At 44.7% G+C, this 22,613-nt stretch overlaps 2 protein-coding genes across 3 annotated transcripts in view; one reads left to right on the top strand and one right to left on the bottom strand.

Moving 5' to 3' along the window:
- Window positions 1–22,613, top strand: part of C8H7orf50 (chromosome 8 C7orf50 homolog) — a 237,390-nt gene that overhangs the window by 149,709 nt on the left and 65,068 nt on the right. The gene's annotated exons all lie outside the window — the stretch shown is intronic.
- Window positions 1–22,613, bottom strand: part of GPR146 (G protein-coupled receptor 146) — a 58,052-nt gene that overhangs the window by 26,150 nt on the left and 9,289 nt on the right. The window contains exon 1 of one of the 2 annotated variants that reach the window (XM_044303946.1): window positions 1,152–1,291. The exons of the other annotated variant lie outside the window; for it this stretch is intronic. The gene's annotated coding sequence lies outside the window, so the exon portion shown is untranslated. Of the gene's footprint in view, window positions 1–1,151; window positions 1,292–22,613 lie in introns of those variants that run through there. 2 annotated transcript variants of the gene reach the window in all.

The following is a 22,613-nucleotide window of genomic DNA, read 5'->3' on the forward strand; positions in this document are numbered from 1 at the left end:
ACCCATTTTTCCGATGCTGTACTGTATATCAGTCCCTCCACATCTGCCAGGGTTTGTAGACTGGGGGGTTTGGAGTGAAAAACCATAGTTTTTTTTTTTTAAGCCGCCTTTAAGGGGCTAAATTAAAGGGGACACGTCCAACGGATTCAGAGTGCCACAGCCAATCTCTCGAAAAGGCTTTTGCGATTAGAAATGCTTGAATGATTACTATGTGACAGCGAGGACTTTAATCCCCAGATCTGTTTACAGACGCGGGGTCCAGGCTGACCGCTGGGGCAAAGGCCCCTGTGCAGGCCTGCGGCTCCACATCTCATTAAGAGAGTCACTTTATCCCAGGGCGTCTGTCAGTGGTGACCAGCTCTGCGACAGGGATTTATTACACCCGTAAACTGCCCGGGACAGAACTGCATTCATAGTGGAGGCTAAATTCTAATCATTATTGGCACAAGCATAGTCGCTGGTTTCACAACTCGCTGCTAAGCAAATTGATTAACATTGCTTGGCCGGCGCCATGCTGCAGTGAGTTCCATGCCAATAGGGACGCCATGGTAATTAGAATGCTCTCAGGGTAAGGCAGTATTTCATGGTGATGTAGCAGAGCTGAGTTTGTCACTTGGCAATCGGGTACTTTCTGCAATCTGCAGAATCCTATATCCTTCTCTTAAAGACGGTAATGTCCTCCCAATTCCTGATTCGGGTATACGCCACCCCCCATGCCAGCTGCTTACCATACCTTCAGTACCCTTCGGTTGCCCTTATTCTTTGTATGGTTGCAGAGCGAGGGTAACCTCCCTTAGAAAGGAGCAAAGGTTAACCCTTCTCTTTGACATAAGGTCTAAAATACCTAAAATTTCACCAAAACAATGGTAACTGTGCCCACTACGTCAAAGGTGGCAAACGTAGCGGGGTGGAATTTGCGACAAAACTTTGCAATCACAGTCCTATGTAAAACTACACAAGAAACATAGCATTACAATGATGGCAATGACAAACTTAGCTCTGCTATTCTGCAGAAAATCATGCTAGAAGTTTGCTGATTTGGTAACGGTGAAGGCAGGGTAACTACCTCCTTCTTCACCGTAAGTTGCCGCAAAGACCTTCTGCGCTTGCATTAGATAAGGCGTCATTCCTTGCGGAGAGCGCGGACTCACCTGACAGTCCCTGCTAGGAGGCTGCTGCATGCGGCTGAGGGGACGGTAGCATTTTGCAGATTAGACATGAGAATAGGAAGGGTTCAGCTCCCAAGGCGCAGAGGGCACGATGCAGCTTACAGGGGGCGTGCTGACAGAGGCTGAAGCCCCGCTCCTGGCAATGCTAAACTTGCTGTGTATACACGTGACCTGGTGTACACACACACAGCCCTCGCAGGCTCCAGCCGCCCCCTTCCCATTGGCTCTAACCATTGTTACGAAAAGAAAACCGACCCCTCATAATCATGGCCCTAAGTGGTTGTGACAGCAGGGTTAAGGGGCGTTAATGATGGGGCCTGATCATCGCCCTAAGGCTTCTCCAGCCATGAGCTTTTGTTTTCTTTAGAAAGGAGAGCAGAAGGGGGTTTTAAGTGACCCTTCCTAAAAAACCACTGTATAAGGACTCGTGCACACAACCCTATGTAGTTTGCGGTCCGCAGAACACGGATCCGCAAAATAAATGGATGACGTCCGGTTGCATCCGTTTATATTTTTTTGCGGATCCATTGTAACAATGCCTGTCCTTGTCCTCAAAACGGACAAGAATAGGACATGTATTTTTTTTGGGCGGAACGGACATGGAATGCACACGGAATCATTTCCGGTTTTTTTCAAGCCCTATTGAAATGAATGGTTCCGCATACGGACCTGTAAAAAAACCTAACGGAAGGAAAATAAGTTTGTGTGCATGAGCCCTAAGGCCTCATTCACGCGACCATAGTTTTGCTCCCCCTTCCCTCTCAATTTTTTGCGGATTGCCGGAGGACCCATAAATATATGTGTCCGCAAAGAATGCGGGCAGCACACAGATGTCATCTGTGTGGCCGTTACGCAGGTTGTGGAACATATCTTATTCTGAAAAGAACAGACATTTCTACTGATGGGAGAGAGAAAATTGCGGCATGCACACGGCCGGTATCCATATTTCCATAGATCTTCCCTATAGAGCTCCTAATCTCGTGCAGCATGGTAGCTACATACAGCTAGAGGGAGCTTACTGCATACAGTTTTATTACTGAGTTCACTGTACGCAGTAAGCTCCCTCTAGTGGTGGCTGCAGGCAGTCAGCAGTTAGTTTTCTAAAAGTGTGCTTATGCATGGGAGATGGAACTTTGTATAAAAAATAAATAAATAACTCCGACCACTATTAAGGCTACTTTCACACTTGCGTTTTTCTTTTCCGGCATAGAGTTTCGTCCTAGGGGCTCTATACCGGAAAATAACTGATCAGGCATATCCCCATGCATTCTGAATGGAGAGTAATCCGTTCAGGATGTCTTCAGTTCAGTCATTTTGACTGATCAGGCAAAAGAGAAATCTCCGGCGAAAAAAACTGAAGACTTGCCTGAATGCCGGATCCGGCATTTTTTTTCCATAGGAATGTATTAGTGCCAGATCCGGCATTCAAAATACTGGAATGCCGGATCCGTCCTTCCGGTCTGCGCATGCGCAGACCATTAAAAATGAGAAATAAATAAATACCGGATCCGTTTTGCCTGACACCGGGAAAAACGGATCCGGTATTGCAATGCATTTTTCTGACTGATCAGTCATTTTTCAGACTGATCAGGATCCCGATCAGTCTGAAAAATGCCTGATCAGTCAGAAAAATGCCATGCGTTTGCATACAGTTTGCCTGATCAGGCAGGCAGTTCAGGCAACGGAACTGCCTGCCGGAATCAAACGATGCAAGTGTGAAAGTACCCTAACATGAATTATGAAATTAATCGGCACATCGCAAAATAGTTAGCTGACAGATTTTTCCTAATTCCTGCAATTTAATGAAGAGGTTGTCTGTACGCTCTGGAAAGCATGCAAGGCATCATAAGAATGCCAACAGGCAGGGAGATCAGATTGTGCAATATCTTAGATTTAGAACAACAAGAACTCGGTGTGAGTCAGCGTTGCGTGCTCCTATGTTTATTGTGGTACTTGAAGTACTTTCCCTGCATACTTCATTTATGTTAACACTGAGGTCAGAGTTGCTGTGGTGTGCGGCAGAGGGGATTGCCCTCCGAAGAGCATTTCAAGCCTTTATAATAATAAAGAAAATAGAGAAAAGGTGATTGAAAAATTGAGTTACAACCAATATCACATCATTGCAGGCTTCAGAGCTGCAATCTCCCAGCATTCCATGCTTTTTTAGCATGTTTCCTCAGTTTGCATTCTTAGAGGGGTAGTCTTTACATCAAAGTGTTGCTAAAAGGTCGACATACCCTTGAAGTTGTCATCTAAAAGGGTTTGTGTAAGAATGACCTGTAAAGGAAAGATTAAAGGGGCTGTCCAAGACCTATAATTCCCCTCACACAGATTGTACTTGCCTCGCTCCCCCGCACCCGTGTCGCTCCGGATCCCTGTACAGCCATTGCTGCATCTTCCTGGTGCCCGGATCAAAACATCTGGAGACGGAGGGAGCAGCCAATAGCATACGGCGACGGGGACGAGCCTCCCTAGCATTGCGGGTGATGCTAGGGAAGCTCATTCCCATTGAACCCCGCCCCCGGATGTTTTAATCCACGTGATGGGGAAAAGCGGCTGTGCAGGTATCCGAAGCGACGCAGGTGCCGGAGAGCGAGATAAGTACAATCTGTGTGAGAGGCCCGGGCATTGGAGTGGGGGGGATTATAGGTCTTGGATAACCCATTTAATTACCTGTTTCCCGATGCCGGCTACCTGCTTCTTCTCCTCCAGGCCTGTAATGCTCCCTTGATGTCAGCATCACCGGCCGCAGTGGAGAACGGATCCCCATGCGATCATTTGTCATGATGTAATGGGAGCCAAGGCCAGGAAGGTCCAGCCAAGTAGGTCCCATTCTTTCACAACCCCTTTAAAGGGGTTGTCTCACTTCAGTAAGTGGCATTTATCATGTAGAGGGAGTCAATACAAGGAACTTACTAATGTATTGTTAGTATCCATATTGCCTCCTTTGCTGGCTGGATTCATTTTTCTATCATATTATACACTGCTCATTTCCATGGTTACGACCACCCTGTAATCCAGCAGTGGTGGTCGTGCTTTCACACTATAGGAAAAAGCACCAGCCCATGTGCGCTCCCATGGTCCCGGCCACACAGAGAGGCTGATGCTTTTTCCTATAATGTGCAAGCACGACCACCACTGATGGATTGCAGGGTGGTCTGTAACCATGGAAAACGAGCCGTGTATAATGTGATGGAAAAATTAATCTAGCCAGCAAAGGAAGCAATATGGATAATAACAATACATTAGTAAGTGGCTTGTATTAACTTTCTCTACATGATAAATCCAACTAAGACAACCCCTTTAAGTTCTACATGTTATTATTTTTGAAAATCTTGGTGACAACTAGAGATGAGCGAATTTCAGGTTATGAAATTCGTTCACGCTTCGTTTACTCTGTTATGGAGGAGAGGACTCCCCTGCATAACGGAAACTGAACAGATCCATTTTGCAGCCCATAGACTTCTATTATGACGGAATAAATAACGGAATACCTCTAAAGGCATTCCATTATGCGTTCCGTCATAGAATTGCCTTATGGTCCGTGGTAACTGAATGCATAACGCAATTCACATTTTACCACCAAACGAAGTGTGAACGAATATAAAAATATGAAATTCGCTTATCTCTAGTGACAACCCATAGTGTTGACAATACCGCTCCGATCATTGTCACCCAACATTCATAGAGACAAGGTCTGCAAGTCTGTCTAGTTGTACAGCCACATCTTCCAATCCAGAGCCTCTGAATGACTTGGAAGATATGCTGAGAGTCTAGAAAAGGTGGGTGCTTTAATGGTGGATATATTGGTTGTCACCCCAGTTTAAAAAAAAAAACGAAAACACTTGAGGCGTAAATTTACTCTGTACAGCCTTCAAGTTGTACGGAGTCATAATACGGCCTTAGGCCTCATTCACACGGCCGTGTCCTATTTGCGGACCGCAGATCTGCAAAACATCACCAGCTGTGTGCATCCTGCATCGCGGTGCGAACCTATTGACTTTGACGGTTCCGCAAGTTAAGGCCAAAGATAGTGTCTTATAGAAGTGTATGGAAAAATCTGTGCTGTATGAACTGCACTTTAGATTTTTGCACTCACAGACATGAAATCAAAAAAAAAAAGAATAGACGCGTCAATTGTTGCTGTGGTTTCCGTGCAGAAACATATGGATTTAGCTATATTAAAGTGCCGATCTGTATGCCTGCAAGTCCACAACAGAAATCCAAGAATCTGCATTGGATTTCAGTCACGGATCCTGGTGTGGATGCACCATATGACAGCACTATGGAATACTTACGGATCTGGCGTGTGCATGAACCCATGCAATTAACAATTAGATTTTTTTTTGGGGAAATGCACTTTAAAAGGGTTATGCCATGATTGGTGTAAAACATGATAATCAGACATCATATAGTACATGGCAATACCGTTCTAACAAAGCTAGAACCAGCCCTGCACCTCACATGGATCCAGAAATCTCCCCATTGATTGCTGCAATGGCCCTGACAGATTATTCTTCAGCCTGACAGCACTGGGGCGTCTCCTTTCTGCTGCAGCTCTCTCTCTGTAACTACCACAGCTTCTAACAGAACATATGACTGGTGGCACTTAAAGATTTAAACTGAGCACGTGCGACCAACTCAGTGAGACGGACAAAAAAAATAAGGAAAAGAACAAACACCAGGTGGCGCTATACAGATGCATTTTATTGAATAGCTCAGTGGTTATACTAAATGTTTAATTACATGTCATTACAAAAGTATTCAGATCCAGGTGCTGGTTTCAAAAATGTAGAATATGTTTCGTGACACATCCCCTTTTAGAAATTAGACCTGTGAGAAGGAGGTTGCATGCGATCCGACGATTAAATGATTAACATGCGGAGGATGAAAGACCAGTAGGAATGTCGCACTGTGTGTATAGCGTCCTCAATGAACTGTACTGTCTGGAGCCTCAGATAATCCCGCCAGGCCTGCTCAGCAGGAACCATGACAAGATAACGTCCTATTGTGTTCTGCAAGGAAATGTTCGAGACCTGAACGTGGTGTGGTGACAGAGAAGAAATGGCAGGCTGGATGTTGTGTTGTCAACACCCCCCATTGTACGGATGGTTGTCAGCTGGGTGTCAGCCAGAGGGAATATAAGATTAAAGGGTGAATGACCGCACCGAGCAGCACCAAGGAATGACTGCTCATTTTGTACATTCTTCTCAACGTAGAGCTATGCGCATAAGGAAAGGTCTTCCTTCCTTGCCATTTTCTCTGTAAACTATGAGAGAAATTTATCAAAACTGGTGTAAAGGAAAACCGGCTTAGTTGCCCATAGCAACCAATCAGATTCCACCTTTCATTTTCCAAAGGAGCTGTGAAAAATAAAAGGTGGAATCTGATTGGTTGCTATCTGTATGCTGAGGTAAAAGAAAACCAAATTAATTAGATTAGAGATGTCGACATCTAAACATACTGAAAATATCATAAAAGGTGTGTGTTAGGCAGGCAAATAGGGAAACTGACTTTGTTGCCCATAGCAACCAATCACAGCACAGCTTTCATTTAGTTTTCTGCCTTTGAAAAATGAAAGCTGTGCTGTGATTGGTTGCTATGTGTACGTTGAGGTTAAAGAGCTGCATACAAAGAAAACCAATTAATTAGAGAGATTAGAGATAGGTGTGTTAGGCCCATCCAGGCACATAGGGAAACTGACTTTGCCAGTAGCAACCAATCACAGCACAGCTTTCATTTTGTTTTCTGACCGTTTCATAAATCTGCCCCAGTTCCTGTGCCTTCTTACTATGGAGTTGTAGGCACTTGATGTACAGCTGCATGCTATGTCCATAAAATGGCACCGCATGAGCTTCTATGGGTACCGCGCCTACCGCGCTGTGCAACCAGAATGTTGTACGAAGCCATAATATGGAGGTTTCGAATGCTTGTGTGAAGTTCAGGTCATGAAACCTCATTTATGATGGCAACTTTGCACTTGGTACATTTGGGACAAAATAGGCCCAAACCGCACAGGGCCACCCATTTATGGGTGGGGTTTTACAAAAGTCTGGGTCAACTGAAATTTTCAGGGACTGTCTCTGAAAATTAGGGACAGTGCCTGCAAATTTAGGAGCGTTGGCAACTATGATGACGGTGATGGCCCTCAAAAGACAGTCCACACCTATTCATGGAAATTTGAAAGAAATGGTCTGGTGGGCAAAGTTGTCTTCTTTTAGCGATTATTCAAATGTGAAAACATGTAAATCGAACCCCTTGTGTGTTGAGAAGTTACGGGCCCAAAGCCTGAGGCTGCACTGCTGATGTATTTGGATTGAAAATGTCCTCTGCTGATTTTATTCGGCTACAGTATTGTGATAGTGAACTTGGTGTGGACTCAAATCAACAGCCACATCAAATCGACGCACATTTTTGTTACTTTTCTAATGCTACTGATGTGCGTGGAGATTTGATTCTATGGACCACCTTAATTATTAAACTTTTATGGACGTTTTAAATTTATTTTATTTATTTGTTTATTTTTTTTGTAAATCATGTTTTTCATTTCTTTCTTTCACCTTTTCTAACATATTGAAAAGTCTCCACTGATCCTGATTCTATCTCCCTCATCAAAGTGACCCACTTTTCTGGGCTTTTTATTAAATACTTACAGCCTTACATGTGCATGACCATATTGGAAGATAGACCGTGACTGTGCCCTGGAGGCCAGGTCACTTTCAAAAGTGGGGGTTAAGTTCGGTCACATGTTGCGTACATCAGCTGACAGTCATCAGCATAAGACTGTGCTTACCAACATGTCCACTAATGGTCCTACTGATGGCTTAATAGATCAGCCTTATGACTAGAAAGGCTTCCTAAATGTACATTGAGATTACCGATTATCAGGATGGTGGAAAATATGGTGGAATATACCTTCCATGGCCTACTTATATTTAGAAATACATTCTACAAAACCATACCCACCGGCAACCATAGTTACACCTGCTTTCTGGCTCTTGAGGGGTCCAAAAGCCTGTTTCTCACATAAGAACACCCCAGTATTAAAAATGATACATGGTGTTAAGGGATTTTGCATTGGCGTCTAGGAGTTTTCAATGACACCTTTGACCCTCCTGCTTTTTCAGCGGCTTCGGCTTTTTCCATGCTCTTAGGATCCATCCAGAAATGACTAGACGTCCTTACTAAAACAATATGAGAACGTGGGATTTGTGCCACCATTCTTGCTTGATGGCTTGTCAGAAATTTTCCATCACAACAAGTCATCTGTAAAAGATTCCAAATTTTGCTTAATCTCTCGTTTCTCTGCCAAGTTATCTTTTGCTTGAATCCCCGAATAGAGGGAGTTTTGACTGTGCCTTTCATAAAATCCAGCTATTTCCAGAATCTGTGCATCCCCAAGACATCATGTACTAAGAGCCAAATTAAAAGGGATTCTCCGGGCTTTTCTGAAAATCCCGAAGTCTTCAGACTTCTGTGGAAGAAAGATGCTTTTCCTCTGTACTTAAAGGGGTTTTCCAAGACTATACAACTGATTGACCTATCCTCTGGATAGGTCTTCAGCATCTCATAGGTGGGTCCAACACTCAGGACCTCCACCAATCAGCAGTTTGAAAAGGCTTCTCAGGTTTTTCTAGGCCAGTGATGACAAGTTCATCGGTCACGTGGTCTAGGCACATCTCAGTCCCATTGAAGTGAATAGGGCTGAGATGCAATATCAAGCACTGCCTCTGTAGAATGTACTGCGCTGTGCTTTGTGAACTTTAAGAAGGTCATGGGGCTCACAGGTGCGCCAGTGCCTTCTCAAACAGCTGATCGGCAGGGTACCTGGGTGCCTGGTCACCACCAATCAGATACTGATGACCTATCCTGAGGATCATCAGCTGTAAAGACTTGGGAAACCCTTTTAAAGAGGACCTTTCGCCACTCCTGACTTGCCTGTTTTAGAGTAAATCATTTTTATTGGCATTTTAGTAAAGCATAGATATCAAGCCGTATATCCAGAAATTCCTGATCAAAATAGCATGTGTAAACGCTTATACAATAGGCTTGTTACTAAAGCATAATACGTAGGTGGTTTGCAGAGTGAGAAAAAAGTACAGTAAGGTCTGCAACAAAAGGACCATAACAATCAAGGGGAATGAGGGGAAGGGAAAAAAGGGGGGAAGGGAAGGAAGGGCCTTCAGGTAATGTGTGGTATTGTCCAACAGCAGTGAATAGTACATATTTATCCAAAATTTAGGGTGAGTAATTAGGATTTTGGAGCCAAGGACCCCAGGTAAGTTGCTTGGATTTAGAAGAGATAGTCGTGCAAGGTATGGAATGTTCATACCTACAAGACGTGTTAATCTCTTGTATGACCTCAGCTAAGGTCGGCGAGGTTGGTTGCTTCCAGTGACGTGTGATAATTAGCTTAGCACTAAGCAAAACATGTCCTGTGATATTCCTATGTACTGGAGGGATAGCGTGTATACCCAGAAACAAAAGAGCCAGCTCCGGGATAGGATCAATATTCTGGGCTGCCAACCCTGATATCAAGTCAAAAACACTGTGCCAATAAGGGGTAAGTATTGGGCAGTCCCATAGAATGTGAAGTAGAGAGCCTTTAGCGCCACAACCTCGCCAACAATGCGGAGAGGATGAGGGGTAGATTATGTTTAGCCTCTGTGGAGTAAGGTACCAATGTAATAGGGTCTTAAGCCCTGCCTCGTAGTGTGTGACACATTTAAAATTAGAAGTCAAAAACCTAATAGCCAAAATCCAATCTTCATCTAGGAAAGTCTTCCCCAACTCTCGTTCCCATTTTTTTATGGGTAAGGTCTTGGTGAATGTGGCTTTGTCTCCTAATACGTCATATACGTATCGTGTGGTATGTTTTCTGAAGAGGGACGGGAATTGAAACAGTCTTAGTATGCAAGAGTTTATTGAGGGTGGAGATTGTTTAATATTTGCGATAAAATGTCGTATTCGCAAATAATTATAGAATTCTGTATGCGGCAATGCGAATAAGCTGTGAAGTGAATCAAAGGGGAGGAGGTGGCCATCCGGCATTATTTGGGATATGGAAACAATCCCCTTTCCCCGCCAGTTTGTCAGGTTAATGTCAGTAATGTTGAGTTCCAGTGCGCTTATGTCAGCTTGAGGTAGCAGGGTGGATTTGGAGTCCGCCTGCGCTCTGTGAACTGTGGACCACAGGTTGCCGATATGCCGTACTGTCAGCAATTCATTGTGCGATTGGGAGGGGTTCCATAACGAATGGATCAGGTAGTCTTTCAAACTAGCATTTTTGATTGTGTGGGACTCAATCTGAATCCAGGCTTTTGTATTGTCAGGGATCCACCATTCCCGAGCAAATGAGAGTGATACGGCTCGGAAGTAGTCTTTAATGTCAGGGAGGCCTAACCCTCCAGCGTGTTTTTTCTTAGTCAATAATGCTCGAGCTACTCTGGGCTTGGTCGGACCCCAGACATACTTGCCCAAAATCGACTGTGCCTTTTTGAAGAATGTTGCAGGGACCGGGATTGGTAGGGCACGGAATATATATATGAGCTTGGGGAGGGTCATCATCTGGAAAGAAGCTACTCTACCCACCCAGGACAATGCCTTCATGGCGAAGCTAGTCAAGTCACGCGATAGAGTGGCTAGAAGGGGGAGATAGTTCCTATCATAAAGAAGGGAGCAAGGTGAAGTAATCTTCACTCCTAGATAGGGGATTTCTGACGTTTGCCAGTCTAGTTCATGAAAAGATTGTAGGGTGGCCTTCTCCTTCGTGGGTATGTTAATGGGTAATGCTTGAGATTTAGTGTTGTTAATCTTATAGTAGGAGAGGGATCCATAGTGTGAGATCAATCCAAGGGCAGTTCCTAACGAGTTGATGGGGTCGGTTAGAGTGAGAATGATGTCGTCCGCATAAAGTGTAATTTTATGGGATCTTCCCCCTATCTCCATCCCCGCTACTGAAGGCGAGTTTCTTATAGTCTGTGCTAGGGGCTCTAATGCTAAGATAAATAATAGGGGTGATAGAGGGCACCCCTGTCTAGATCCGTTGGTGATTCCAAACGAATCCGATAGTACTCCATTGACCCATACTTTCGCGGAGGGAGAGGAATATAGGCATTGGATGGCCTGTAGTATCTGTCCTGAGAAGCCCATGTGGCGGAGTGTCGAAAATGCGTAGTCCCAGTGCAGGCGATCAAACGCCTTTTCCGCATCTAATGTGACCGCAAGCATTGGGAGACCACGCACCTCAGCATAATTGAATAAGTCCACGATTCGCCTGGTATTGTCAGAAGCTTGTCGGCCTGGCACAAACCCGGTTTGATCCGGGTGGATCAGTGATGGGAGGAGTGGAGCTAATCTGTTAGCAATGACTTTGGCAAAAATTTTTGACTTGCCTGTTTTAATAGCTTCATGCATTCCCCATGTAAAAACAATTCTGGAGCATCTATTCTTATGGCTCTATGTTGTGCCATTCCTTTATTATTTCTACTAGAAGTTATGAATGAATTGCCATTAGCCTTCAGTAAGGGTACAGAGGGGAGGTAACCAGTTGGGGTGTGTAACCAATGAAGGTTAACGTTTAATACAAATACAGGTGCCGGCAGCAAAATCACATAGCCGCGATCAGCAGCAGTTAACCCCTCAGGTGTGGCACCTAAGGGGTTAACTACCGCTGATCACAGCTCCCAGCTATGCGATTCTGCTACCGGCACCAGCCTCCTGTATTAAAGGTTAATTATCATTGGTGGCGCAGTAAAACCTCACAGAGGTCAGACATCCATGCCCACTGGTCGCTTGTGAAGAGCGAAAGCTGACTGGAAAGGCGACGACCATGTTTCAGCTGGTATTCCACTACTGCCCTCTGCTGCTCACAAAGCCTGGCCAACATGTGGAACGTGGAGTTCCGGCGCGTGCTCACATTGCACAGCAGTCGGTGAACTGGCAATTGCAAGCACTGCTGCAGCGTTGCCAGACCAGTGGCAGCTGTAGATGGCTTTCGGAAATGGGCACACACGCGGCACACTTTCACTAGTTACTCAGGCAAATTGGGGTAGGTTTTGAGAAACCGCTGAACCACTAGGTTAAACACGTGGGCTAGGCATGGTATGTGTGTGAGCTTGCCCAGCTCCAAAGCCACCATCAAGTTACAGCCATTATTAGACACAACTATGCCTGGTTCTAGGTTGAGTGGCGAGAGCCACAGCTCAGTCTGGTCCCTTATCCCCTGCCACAGCTCTGCCGCGGTGTGCTGTTTGTCACCTAAACATATTAGTTTCAGCGTGGCCTGTTGCCGCTTCCCCACTGCAGTGCTACACTGCTTCCAGCTACCGATTGATGGCTGACTGGTGCTGCAAGATGAGAATTCAGAGGTGGAAGTGGAGGAGGAGGTGGAGAAGTAAAAAGGGGGGGGGGGGGGGTTTGCAGCCACTAATGTAGGTGGTGGCAGAAATCCTGATGGAAGTAGGACCCGCATTCCTTGGTGTCGGTAGCACCTGTGCCATCCCAGGGTACGACTCGCTCCCGGCCTCCACAACGTTCATCCAGTGTACCATCAGGGAAATGTAGCGTCCCTGGCCAAAAGCACTTGTCCATGTGTCAGTCATTAAGTGGACCTTCCCAATAACTGCGTTGGTCGGGGCATGGGTGATGTTACGGGACACATGCTGATGTAAGATGGAAAAAATAGTGGTGGCTGGGGACTGAGTAACGAGGGACCGCCGCTGCCTTCAGGCTGTGGAAAGCGTCAGTGTCTACAAGCCTAAATGGCAACATTTCCAGGGCCAGCAATTTGGAAAGGTTCGCATTTAGTGCTATGGTCTGTGGGTGGGTGGCTGGGTATTTGCGCTTGCATTCAAAGACCTGAGGTATGGACATCTGTACGCTGCGCTGGGACACAGAAGTGGATGTGCTAGCTGATGGTGCTTGCGAAGGTCCAGGCGCATGGCGGGAGGCATCCGGGCCTGCGTCTTGGACAGGGCATTGGCCAGCACGGAACACAGGGGAAGAGGAGGCAGTGGTGTGACCCGCAGACACTGATTGTGGACCCAGGCGTTTGGCCCACCTATTAGGGTGCTTTGATGCCATTTGGCGGATCATGCTGGTGGTGGTGAGGTTGCTAGTGTTCACGCCCCTGCTCATTTTGGTACGGCACAGGCTGCAAATGAAAATTATTTTATTGTCCGCACTTTCCTCAAAAATGCGCCAGACTGCGGAACACCTACCCCTTGGCAGGGGAGATTGCCGCAAGGGTGTGCTTCGGGGAACAGTTGCGGGCCTGTTTGGTGTGGCCCGCCTTCTCCCTTTTGCACCCCACTGCCTCTTCCAGCCTGTTGCGGTGCTGCGGATCCCTCCCTCTCTGTACTGCTGTCCTCGCTCGGCTTGCCACCTTCCCAGGTTGGGTCAATGATTTCATCGTCCACCACCTCCTCTTCCACTTCCTCACTCTTGTTATTCTCCTGACTTGTTGATCTAACAATCTCACTTATTGACAACTGTGTCTCATCCTCATCATCAGCCTCTTGAGACACTAATTGCTGTTGACTTATTGGCAACTGTGTCTCATCATCGTCACCCACCTCGTGAAACACTAATTGTCGTTCCCCACCGTCATCTTCTTGTGACTGTGGATGCTCAAGAGTTTGGGCACCAGTGCACACGATCTCCTCATGTCCCTCTTCAAGCGGGCTTGGCTAGAGGCCTAAATCAAGGAATGGCGATGAAATGAGATCCTCGGAATATCAGAGTGTGTGATCACTTGTTTGGCAAGACTCTCCATGGTGGGAGGAAGGAGGATCAGGGTGAGGATTCTGTTGACCAGACTCTTGGCTACTGAGACTGGACTTTGTGGAAGACAGGGTGGTGCTTAACCAACTGGAAGCATTATCTGCTGCAATCCAACCGACCACCTGGTCGCACTGGTCTGACTACAAGAGGTATCCTGCGCCGTCCTGCAAACTGGGACATGGAGCTAGGTATCGCGGATGAGTGTTTTTCTTGTGCTCCTGCAGCAGGCACAGTTTCACCGCACCCAGGGCCGACCGCACCATCAGCAGCACGACCACTTCCCCGTCCCTTACTGCTCGCCTTCTGCATATTAAATAGTATATATGCTTGCAAGTATGTCACACGTACACTAGCGCAAGTTTTGTATGTGGTTGCGCAAATAAATTAAACTGAATGTCACTGATATTTAGGATGCCCAAACGTTATACAGGAGATGTAGCAGCCAAACAATTGCACGCAATTTAGCGCATGTTGCGCTAATATATTTCGCAGCCAGATAAAACAATAGTCCTTAAAGGGACTGTTGGGTCTCTAGCACCTTTCAACACTCAAAACTCCCTAAAAAAAAAAAAAAAAAAAAGCACAATTCCTCTCCCTACACTATTTCTCCCTACACGTGTCATCGGGTGCTATATAGCCAATTACTGTAATGCCAGTAACCAACATGACTACGGCATTATAGTGAGTGGTGGTACTTCCTCGCACGTTTATTGGCTGCTACGCAAGGGTTCCTTCTAGCATAAAGGGATTTCCAATGCAAGCAGTCCCATCAATAACAGATTAAGGGATTTCTCTGTATACAGTTTGACCCAAAATGGAGTTGCCCTTTAAATTAGCCTTAGATTTTAATTACATTTTTTCTTATTTAGAGATCTGTTCTCTTATGAACTTGGTCGCTTTGTTTCCTGAGTATCTGCACTTCATTGAGGCAGACAGGAAAACACTGCTCCCTTTTATTGTGGGTAAGAGGAAGACCTCTATCTCATGTTAGCCAGCAGTAGTTTGCATCCAGTTTAAAGGATTCAATGTACGGATTATATTTGAAGTGGATATTTAAGAAGGACAGGAGCCTTGTACTGATTTAATGCAGAACAGCACTGCCCCTCTGGCAGAACTATAAAAGCCGCACTGTATCCCTGCCACCTAACCTAATTCCTATTTGTACTCTGGGATCTCGACCGTTACCCTACACCAGTGCTGAGAGCAAAGCATTGACTGATTGCAGCTCTTGTTCCCGGAGACTTTGTTCCTGTTTATCGTCCTCTGGTTTCCTAATGATTTGTGATGTTTCTCAGCAGTGGAGAAAGCTTATTAAATCTATGCAGTGACTTGTGAGGACATAGATTCCAGCAGTAATGGGTTCACCAAATGTTCCAGGAGTATTGGGAAATACCTGAGATGACGGGCTTAGTTTTGGATAAGGCTTAGTTCACACACTGGCACCAATATATCCTTTGTTCTGCTCTGGGTGCAGACCAACAAAAAAAACGGAAGCATTGGATAAGCTGCAGGCTGGACACGAGCAGCTTCTTATGGACCCCCGTTGACAATACCAGGGTCCATCGGGTTTTTTGTTAGTAAGGCTATCATTTATTGCATGCTGTGCTATTTTGTCCAAGACTTTTGACAGAGCCTCCAACGTAGATGTGAACAAAGCCTTAGTAAGTCGTGACCACTGGCATCACAGTTGATGCCTGGAACAACGTGGATGCTGCGTGCTTATTGTTTTTCTAAAACACAGATCTGTCCGATGTAGAACTGCCTGTCTGTTTCGGATATAAGTGGGAGTTCCAGTTGTTAGGACCCCACCAATTAGACACTTTCATTAAAGTCTCCCCTTTTAGAATAAGACCACTCAGCGATCAGCTGATTGCTTTTTTCTGGGGGGGGGGGGGGGGATGCTGTCGACCAAGCACCAGGTTGTCTATGAATATGCAGGAAATGTCAGGTCCACCAAAATAAGAACTTCTCCTTACTTTTTCTCATAGAGGGAGTTCTGATCAGGGACACCCCCTATGATGCCTATATGCCTTAATAGTGCACATGGACAAGGGGTTGTCTTTATGAGACAACTCCTGTAAGGTTTAGGCCTCATGCACACAACCGTATACATTTTGTAGTCTGCGAACCGCAGATCCACAAAGGTACGGATACCCGCTGTATGCCTTCCACATTTTTCTGCTAGAACTGGCTATTGTTCACAAAATTTGTCCACAAAATTTTAAAGAAAAGAGAAAATAAAAACTAACTTCTGAGTTACTATTAATTGTACCAGTAGCCAAAAATATCAACTTGACTACTACTGCGGTAAGTGTGGGCAACCTTTGACTTTTTTTTTTTTTTTTGGCACAAGTTACCCAGAGGATGGTCTTCCCCCCCCCCTTTGTAAATTATTCCTGGCAGGCTATTGGAGTGATTGCTGCCTTCTCGAACAGCTGATTGGCAGGGGTCCTGGGTGTCGGACCCCCACCGATCAGATACTGAAGACCTATCCTGTGGATAGGTCATCATTATAAAAATTTCTGAAAAACCCTTTAACAACTATTGCTAGACAACGTTAAACCGTAGACACTACATGCGCCTTTTTATAGGAATCCCTTGGACCCCTTTAACATGGTGACCTACGTAGTTCATTGCATAATATTATACAGAGACATCCATGTTCTGGAGCACTGTCCTCCTCCTGCACTGGTGAAACATCCTGTTGTGATGGGTTTTCTGTGAGCCTTCCAGTATGTGTGGGCAGGAAGTACTCCCGTATGTACAATCCTCCTACTTTAGGAAATAACAGGCCAGCTCTCCTCACACAGTCTGTCTTATCTGCTGTGTCCTTGACTTTCTGACTTGAGGTTTGGGAAGCGCGGTGCAGTCTGATCACAATTCCATCATGCCCTGACCTACAGGAGTATTTATGGGAAGTGGAAGTCACATAGTTTAGTTAGACCTCAAGGCTTTATTGTATTGGAGGAGCAGTTCTATCATAAACCCATGACTTTCAGCTGATGGCGGCACTGAAATCATGTGCTACATATAGTAAACAGCCGTCACCATCAGGTTATGGGAATGGACAGCATGCACGTGGCAAATGAAATCATATAACGCAAAGGTCATAGCATAAGTAGAGCAGAAACAGAAGAAATTGCTGACCATCTGCCAGGACTGAACCTGGATGGGCCCGGTGGTCATCATCTTTTGGCTCTCTAGCAGTAAAATTTAAATTCCTGACATGCCCTGATTCTTTGGAGCTCAAGGCCTGATACTCAGTGATCAGAAACAATCACATGAGAAATGCGATCACCCAACAGACATGCCTTTTTTTTGTTTGGTGATCAACGGTACCTTTTACACCGGGCAATTATTGGGAATGTTTGATAGCTGCCCTGATTCTCAGCCCACGTTAAAGGGCCTTTACACATAAGGCCGACTGATTTTAATTGGAACCATGCAATTCTTTTTTTCTCCTATGGAGGCACTGCAGAAAATTTAAACATGTGCTACCTCGTTGCTCCACAGTTTGCAGATAATCCCTGGAAGTCCCAGCAGTAGGGTATCTTGTGTTCAGTTTAAGGGCTCATGCACATGGCTGTAGCCGTTTTTGTGGTCTGCAAATTGCAGATCCTCAAAACTCTTATTTTTTTATTTTTTTTGCTGTACCATTGAAGTGAATGGGTCCACGGATGCTAACCATGGTAACACAACCAACCTTTTAGATGGCCACCATGGCCGATAACTCCTCGGTACAAGTGGTAGTCAAAACAATTTGGGGGGGGGAAGAGTCCGCCCTGCCTGTAGTGGATTATTCACCTTAAGCCTATTTAGAACAGTGGTCTCCAATCTGTCAGGGCATGCTGGGGATTGTAGTTTTGCAAGTGATGCATTGCCATAGGTTGGAGACCTCGTTCCAACTAGACTTTCAGAGTTGTAGTGTTGAAACAAGCAGAAACCACAGATTTAGCTCAAAACAAAGTACCATCTAAGCAAGTATTTTGAGAGGTTCCTTCATCAGCAAGATGTTGTGCTTAGGCGAGTGGATATTTAAGCTGGAGACACCTGGAGGATTGGTTCCTGTTTACAAGGTGCCTATTTCATGAAACACCTAACAAATGCGAGAAGTGTGCGGAGCAGCGAGAAGACCACATCTGGAGCCATCACTTCCCAGTCCACAACAGGTGTTGGTTTATGAGACAGCTCTCAATGTTCCTTAAAATATATGTTATTTATGTGCACAAATTAAAAGCTGGCATCTGTTCTCCAGGATACCGTTCCATAAAACCTGTTTATATGCATGTTGGAAGGCTGCAATACACGTTAAACTATGTGAGCCCATGGCGGGACCCCTCAAGAGAGCCTGTCACCAAAGCAGGTTGATTAGGAAACTTATGCTGAACTATTGGGTGATACTGAACCAACTGAAAGTTCTAGACAGGGGTTGAGAAGAAGCACCCCCCCACACACACACACAATGATTCTTAAGAAACCGGACTGCAGGGACATTTGATTTATTTGCTAGTAATTAGCAATGTGAAGAGCATGAGAAACCTTTAGAACCTCTGATTCAAAACCTTCAAACATGGTATGTGCCCATGCTGTGTCCCTTTAAGAATGGCAACCGCATGATTGACAAAAGGCATTTCACCTTATTATGTGTTTGCATCCTGTGGGCATTGTTGGGTGTCCAATAATGCTGAGAACTGGAATCTATGGAGAATTCCTTTAAATACATACATGGATCAAAATCACTACTTACATCAAGTATATATGATGTTACAGATGTTTGTATGGGTTCTGCTACAGATTACCTTCCGCTTCTCATACAGCCTCTGTTTGTCCTAATAAAATAGGAATTTTGGGGAATCTTTTCTTAGAAGCCTTTGTTATATTATTCTTCTATTGCACCTTCACAACTGGGTGTTACCATTCCCTTTGTCAATGGGTTTGTACCTACCCACTCTTACGTGGTCCAGCCAGTAGTCACCAAGTCAGACGCTCCTTATTAACAAGGCGAATGGGAACGCCCAGTTGTCTATTTATTTTTACATTTCCAGGAGGAATAACAGATGGACTGCACGTTCCAGAGGTATAAGAAATGGCGCTTGAGCTTGAGGAATATTTAGTGAAACAGAAATGCCAGGTAGGGATGAGCAATTATGAGTCTATTCATCTCATCAACAAGAGTTCTTCACCTGCGAGGGGCTGTCCCGGCAGGTGAGGAAGCCCCCCTCTGCCACTTGATTGACGGGGCGAGACGTGATAACTGCGAACCTGCGCCGCTGCTCCGAGTAGCGACGCAAGCAAGGAGGCTGTGCTTCTGATACCTGAGCAGCAACTGCGCATGCGCCAATACACTTTCAGGTAGAGGTGCGTGTACAGTTGCTGCTCCAGACGCAGAGCCTCTGCAAGTGAAGAACTCTTGAGACAAATTGATTCGCTCATTTCAAATGCCAGGAGCCAGGATTTGACCACTTACTATACGGGAATTGGCATTAAACAGGAATGTTGGCACTTCACTCGCACGTGATGCAGTGTTCTGCTCACGTCATGGACGTCCTGGAATGCACCGCGTGCTTGTTCTGTATACAGTAGTAAAGACCAAGACTTTTCTCATTTGCGCGTGAAATAATAAATTGTCGCGCATTAAAAACTTTTTGTTTTTCATCGCAGCCTGCAAACTAGCAGACCAATGGAGAGTCGGCTCTCTAAATAAACCAAGGCAAGTGTTGACAGAGGAGCCTTAGGGGAAAACGAGGCGTATGGAGTGTGTATATTGTATTAGGGTGAGAAAATAGATTGCTTCATTGCTTGTTCAGCTGGGTTCAAACATCTGCTTTGTAGGGAAAAATAAATGATGTGATTCCTCACTCTACTTCCCTGTAGTCACCATTAAAGTTCAGCGGCACGTGGAGATGAGCAAGCGGTTTTACTGGATTTGCCAGTCTATGGCTATACAATTGGAGGACCGAATCCTAAATTCACAAAAACGGACTCTCGGAGCTTTCTGAATAATTCGCCAGTGCATCCTAATGACTGGAGGTCAGCGGCTGAGCTGTAATATCTCCCACAGCCCATGGATGCTGATGGAGCTGTTTCTAGAAAGAGAAAAAAATATAACAAAATGTCCCTTTTTTTCTAATTTTATAGCAGCCCCTTTAGAAGGTTAAAACAACCCCTTTCACTGCGCAGAGTGAGAATTTATATAGCCTTGTCGTCTTACAGCGGGTGCCTAGTGTGAATGTCAGGGCTGAATAGCGATAATGGTACAAAATCACTACTTGTCTCAAGTATATCCGCCTCTCGGCCCCCAGAATTGTCAGTAGCACATCATCCTTTCTGAACAGGTGTTTGCTGCCAGCAGAAAAGGAAACTGTATGGGGATGAACAATCGTATCGACGATCATTCTTTCCCAGATATCATTGATCATTGTTGCGTGTAAATGCATCTAATTAGCGCCCAATGATTGGAAATGATCCTTAGGCCTCATGCACAAGGCTGTATATATTTTGCGGTCTACAAAACGTGGATCCGCAAAATACAGATGATGTCCTGTTGCCCCTGTTTTTTTTTTTATATTTACTTCAGTGGGTCCATGTTGGATTTTGTGGCCAAAAATAGGACATGTTCTAACCTTTTGCGGAATGGACATATGGATGCAGAAAGGACTCATATGATCGTCAAAATACATACGGTCGTGTACTCGAGGCTTTAGCTTGTGCCTATGTTCATCAAGCCCACATGATAGGGCTCAACAAACCAGTACAGGCAAAGGTGGAACATATCAACCAATCTGGCAAAATGTTGGCATGTTTTTTTTCCCCCAAGCTGGTTCAGGTTAGACCATGTTCACGTGGCATTAATTTGCTATAGTCTGGTTTCCATCTCATAATGGCCTGTGAGTCCATACGTGGAATAGCCCCATTGTAATTCAAAAGAGTTCCTGTAGATTATAAAATCCAAAGCACGTTCATTATATAGTACCCCAGTCCTCAGTCCTCAGTGTGTGAACACGGCCAAAGTGTTCCATTAGGTTGACAACATCATCTGCTCCACTTTTTCTCTGCCCCAATTTTTACACAAAGCCTAAAGGTTTTTCATTCCGTTTAGCCTTGCCAGTTGCATGTCTGCTTTGGTCTTCCTCGATCTTAGATGCACAATCTTTAGAGCTGCTTGATGCCATAAATTCATCCACATATATTTTGTGCAGCTTCTATATAAACAGCTGAATTGGTGTATGTGAAGCCATATACTTGCATTGCCCAGTGGGTCTTTAACACACTAGCACCACTCATGAGGCATCTAAAAAGGTGTGATATCTGAATATTATAAACCACTCTTGTGTATGAGGCCGTTCATTCGGTTTGAGTAGTCCTTTAACTAGGAAAAACTCATTTATTTTACAGTTATTCTTCAACCAGATTATCTTTCAAAAACACACGCATCCCCTTTCATTAAAATCCGCCTTCAGCAGTGAACATCAGAAGACTTCACTGAAAACCAAGAGTTCATTCTTGACTTACATATATGGGTTTTGTGGGTAAAAGTTGTTTTAAGTGTTCAAAGCGTTACATTAAAGACTCTGCTTCTGTCTTTCCACAGCAGGAGTCCAATGAAAGCATCTACTCAGGCTCTTCTCTGTATTTCCACCAGTTTTCCATCATGCCCTGTCACTAAAACTTTGGAAATAATATGTTTTTTGTCCATCTTTTAGTCGGGGCATGCCTCTAGCACTTTTCTGGTTTTATGTTGGAAGGGCAGAAAAATCAACATGATAGGCTCTAATAATTATTGCTTGAGGAGCATTTATTGGACTTATCAGATTTCCATGGTTACATAACTTTCCACCATATAAAGACTTTGATTACACCCTATTGGAGGTCCAAGTCAACCTACCACCAGGTTATAAATGACATAGAGCAGGATCCCTTAGGGCCTATGTTTTCTACATTTTTTGTTTAAAACACAAACCCCATTTTGATCCTAAAGAAAATTATTTATCTACAACAGGTTGGTTTATGCAGTTTTGTATCACTTTTTTGGTCTTCAAAATTGATGTTCTGATGTGTCATGTGTACATGTGAGAAGATCACAATGATGAAGTATATGAACTTGGACTTCCAGGATTTCTTGAATAAAAGATCTCTATAAAAATCTGTAACACCTTTTGGCACCTCTCACAAATTTCTAAGCTAAGTCAGTATCGGATTGCTTAGCGTTTAGTATCGTATCCCTCAGCGGATCTATTTTCTACCCAAAGATGTTATAATCCTGAAAAAAAAAAAAGAAAGACTAACACCTAAAGAAAGCAGACCAATCGGATTCCAACGTTAAATGGTTTGGACTCCATTTGCCTCACTGAAGTGACTGGAACTGTTTAGGGATATGTTTAAATATCCTCCCCCTCCAGCAAAAAGCTTAGTAGGGAGCTAAAACGTGACGTGAGCAGCCCCTTATGTATGAGACGATCATTTTCATCGCATTTCCGTTTCCTTATACTAGTCTTCTATCCCACAATGTAGGTCCATAGAGGTTCAACACACATACTATGCATACATTAATATATTATATTAGCAATTAACTCCACTAATGGGATCACTAAAATACTAGCTTTGGAGACCCGTCCAGCCACTCTTCATTCCATGTATGTATCCATCCGCCAACCTACCTAC

Source organism: Bufo gargarizans, chromosome 8 (genome assembly GCF_014858855.1).
Source record: "Bufo gargarizans isolate SCDJY-AF-19 chromosome 8, ASM1485885v1, whole genome shotgun sequence".
Classification (NCBI taxonomy): Eukaryota; Metazoa; Chordata; class Amphibia; order Anura; family Bufonidae; genus Bufo; species Bufo gargarizans.